The sequence below is a fragment of the Monodon monoceros genome, unplaced genomic scaffold (genome assembly GCF_005190385.1).
Source record: "Monodon monoceros isolate NGI ecotype Baffin Bay Population unplaced genomic scaffold, NGI_Narwhal_1 Contig1912_ctg1, whole genome shotgun sequence".
Lineage (NCBI taxonomy): Eukaryota > Metazoa > Chordata > Mammalia > Artiodactyla > Monodontidae > Monodon > Monodon monoceros.
In genome coordinates, this window is record NW_021697799.1 from 87,733 (window position 1) to 92,606 (window position 4,874).

The window sequence follows — 4,874 nt, forward strand, 5'->3', positions numbered from 1 at the left end:
CCACAATGAGAAGCCAGCACACCGCAAAGAAGAGTAGCCCCCACTCACTGCAACTAGAGAAAGCCTGCACACAGCAACAAAGACCCAACTCATCCAAAAATAAATAAATTATTTAATTAAAAAAGAAAAAGAAAGAATCAGTGGACAACATAGAAAGTACAAGGAACATATAAAATAAATTAAGATAAATGTAATAAAAGAAGAAACACTGTATGTCATGTTGTAATTATGGGGGAAGTACTGCAAAAAACATCTTTCTTCCCCTCTGTTATTCAGAAGTAAATAGGAAAATAGAGATTTGATAAATGGGATTAATTGAAAAATGAGTTTTTTATATCTATGACCAAGTAAATTTGCTAATACTTAATCTCTGAAGATAAGTAGACTTCCACATAAGATCATTTGCACAGTTGTACAACTACAGGATTACCAGAGAGTAGTAAGTCATTTCTCATACAGAAGCAGCAGACCAAAACACAACTGCTCTCCAGAAGAAAAATCTAACAGCAAACACAACAACAACAGATCTTTCAACTGTCCTTTTCCAAAATTTGCCATTCAGGTAAATCACTCCTACTTCCCTTAGCAAAGGTAGGAAAACAATGAAAGGCCAATGGTTTTACTATACTAGAAATCAACTCATATAAAAACATAAAATCACAAAGAAAGGAAACCCTTTTTATACACTGGAAAATGTACCAGAGTATAATATCTCATATACCTTTTCTCTCTTTTGATTGAAGAGATCACATTTAGTTGTGTTATTAATAGAAATAACATTTGACATAAATGTAGACAAAAATATTTAAAAGGTACATTTACAATAACATCAAACATCTACCAACTGGTAAAAAATCTATTAGATGTACAATATCTATATGTAAAATATAGAAATATTATTGAGATAATCAAAGGACATATAATTAAATAAATTAACAAACCATAGTCACATATTAGAAAGTTAATGCTGTTTCTCCACAATAAACTATTGACTCATAATTGCAATATATTCGTAGAATCTTAAAAACAAAAATTGTTTTTGAAATTTAGAAATGCAAAGGATGTTGGGTAGTCAAGACACTATTGAACATAATGTTTGGAGGAATTATAGTATTATTTATCAAAACTTACTATAAATTTTCATTGTGCATTTTGATTTTCTATTATATGCATGCATGTTATAAATTTTCCTCTAAGCTCTGCTTCCACTTCATCTGCAAATTTTGACAAATTGTATTCTTTGCTCAGAGAGATTTTATTTATTTTTCATATTGAAATATAGTTGGTGTACAATATTACATTAGTTTTCAGTGTTCTACCTTATGATTTGATATTGGCATACATTAATAAAGTGAACACCACAAATCTAGTAATCATATGTTCCCATTGTAATAATGTTATTATAATATTATTGTCCATATTCCTTACGCTGTATCCCCATGGCTTATTTACTTTGTAATTGGAAGTTTGTACTTCCTAATCCCATTTACCTATTTTACACAACCCAAACCCCTCCCCTCTGGCATCAACCTGTTTGTTAGCTGTGTCTACAAGGCTATTGCTGTTTTGTTTGTTAGAGTTAGGGTGTTTTAGATTCCATGTATAAGTGAGAGCATATGGCATTAGCTTTACCTGTCTGACATATTTCACTTAGCATAATACCCACTAGATCCATCCATGTTGTTGCAAACGTCAAGATTTCATTTTTAAAAATGGCTGAATAATATTTCATTGTGTGTGTATACCATGATAAATATATATATATGTATAAATCTTTCCTATCCATTCATATATTGATGGGCACTTAATTGCTCCCATATATTAGCTATTTTAAATAATGCTGCAAAAAACATTGGTGAGCATATATCATTTTGAATTAGTGTTTTAGTTTTCTCTGGGTAAACACAAAGAAGTTAAATTGCTGGATCATATGGCAGTTCTGTTTTCAATTATTTGAAGAACCTCCATATTGTTTTCCATAGTAGCTACACCAGTTTGTAATCATCAACACTGAACAAAGCTTCCCCTTTATCCAAATCCTTCCCAACACTTGTCATTTGCTATCATTTTAAAAATGACAATTCTGATAGATGTGAAGTGGTATCTCACTGTGGTTCTAATTTCCCCAGTGATTAGTGATGTTGAGCATCTTTTCATGTGTCTTCTGGCCATCTGCATGTCTTTTTTCTAACAATGTCTATTCATGTCCTCTGCCCATTTTTTAAATTGGGTTGTTTGTTTTTGGTTGTTGGGTTGTATGCATTCTGTGTATATTTTGGATGTTAACCCCTTATCACATATATCGTTTGCAAAAATCTTCACCCATTCAATAGGTTGCCTTTTTCTTTTGTTGATAGTTTCCTTCACTGTGCAAACACTTTTTAACATATTGTAGCCCCAATTGTTGATTTCCCTTGCCTGAGGAGCCAGATCTTAAAAAAAATGCATTGTTATAACTGATGTGAAAGAGACTCTGCCTGATTCTGCTAAGTGTTTTATGGTTTTAGGCCTTACATTCAAGTCTTTAATCCATTTTGAGTTTATTTTTGTATATGGTGTGAGAAAGTAGTCCAGGTTGATTCTTTTGCATGTAGGTATTCAATTTTCCCAACACCACTATTGAATAGGATGTCTTTCCAACACTGTATATTCTTGCCTCTTTGCTGTAGATTAACTGACCATATAAGCATGAGTTTACTTCTGGATTCTCTATTCTGTTCCATTTATCTGAATCTGTTTTAGTGCCAGTGCCATACTAGTTTGATAAATTTAGCTTTGTAATATAGGTTACAATCAAGGAGCATGATATCTCCATCTTTGTTCTCCTTTCTCTAGAGTGATTGCCTATTTAGGATCTTTTGTTGTTCCATACAAATTTTAGGATTACTTATTTTATAAATTATAGGTATGAAAAATACCATGAGTATTTCAATAGGGATTACATTGAATCTGTAGATTGCCTTGGGGTGTATCATCATTTTAACACTGTTGATATCTCCAGTCCATGCACATGGTATGTCTGTTGATTTGTTTGTGTCATTTACAATTACTTTCATCTATGTCTTATAGTTTCCAGAGTACAGGTCATTCACCTCCTTGGTTAGATTTAATCCTAGTTATTTTCTTCTTTTTTATGCAATTGTAAATAGGATTGTTTTCTTAATTTCTCTTTCTGAAAGTTCATTGTTACTGTATAGAAATGTGACATATTTCTGTAAGTTAATTTTGTATCCTGTAACTTTACTGAATTCATTTATTAGTTCTGATATTTTTTTGGTGGCACCTTTAAAATTTTTTATATATAGTATCAGGTCATTTGCAAACATTGACAGTTTTACTTCTTACTTTCCAATTTGGATTTCCTTTACCTCTTTTTTTTCTCTAATTGCTGTGCCTGGAAATTCCAATATTATGACAAATAAAATGGCAGGTGTGGGTATCCTTGTTTTGTTCCTCACCTTAGAAGAAATGCTTTCAGCTTTTCATCGTTGAGTATGATGTTAGCTGTGACCTTGTTATATGTGGTCTTTATAATGTTGAGGTATGTTTCCTCTATACACACTTTTTTGAGGGTTCTTATCATAAATGGTATTGAATTTTGTCAAAAGATTTTTTTGGATCTACCGAGATGATTACATGATTATTATTCCTCTGTTTGCTAATGTGGTGTATCTCATTATTTGACTTGTGCATATTGAAAAATCCTACATCCTTGGGATAAATCCTGCTGGATCATGGTGTATGATCCTTTTCAAGTACTTGTTGAATTTGGTTTGCTACTATTTTGTTGAGAATTTTGCATTTATAAATAACTGGTATTCATCATCCTGTAATTTTCTCTTTTTGTGGTATCTTTGTGTTTGGTATCAGGATGAGGATGGCCTTATAGAATGATTTCAGAAGTCTTCTATTCCTGTCAATTTTTTGGAATAGTTTAAAAAGAATAGTTGTTAAACCCCTTTTAAATGTTTTATATATTTCACCAATGAAGTTATCTGGTCATGGAATTTTGTTTGCTGGGAGGTTTTTTTGTTTTTAATTACTAATTCAATTTCATAATTCATCATCTCTCTGTTCATGTTTTTTATTTCTTCCTAATTCAGTCTTGGGAAATTGTATGATTGAGGAAATTTATTCATTGCCTCTAAGATGTCCATTTTTTGGCATATAAATGAAGTAATCTCTTACAATACTGGGTATTTCTGTGGTGTTGTTTCTAACTTTTATTTCTAATTTTATTTATGTGGGCTTTCTCTCTTTTCTTCTTGATGAACCTAGCTAAAGGTCTAAAATTTTGTTTATCTTTTCAAAGGATCAGCTTTTAGTTTTATTTCTTTCTTCTTTTGGGGGAGCTGTATTTCATTTATCCTGCATCTTTATTATTTTTTCCTTCTACTGACTTCAGATTTTGTTTGTTCTTTTTTTATAGTTTCTTCAAGTTTAAAGTTATATTGCTTTTGAGATTTTTCATGTTTTCTGAGGTAGACTGTATGGTTATAAGCTTCCCTCTTAGACCTGCTTTCTCAGTGCCTTGTAGTTTTTGCACAGTTACATTTTCATTTATCTCCAAGTATTTTTAAATTTCTTCCTTGATTTCTTCAATGACCCATTGGTTATTTAGTAACATGGTGTTTAAACTTCACATGTTTGTATTCTTTACAATTTTTTTTTAGTTGATTTGCAGTCTCATACCTTTGTGGTTGGAAAAGATGCTTGATATGATTTCAATCTTAATTTTACTAATACTTGTTTTGTGGCTTAACATATGATCTGTCCTAGAGAATGTTCCAGGTCCACCTTAAAAGAATGTATTCTGCTGTTTTTGAATGAAATATTCTGTACAGATCTATTAAATCTATCTTACCTAAGGTGCT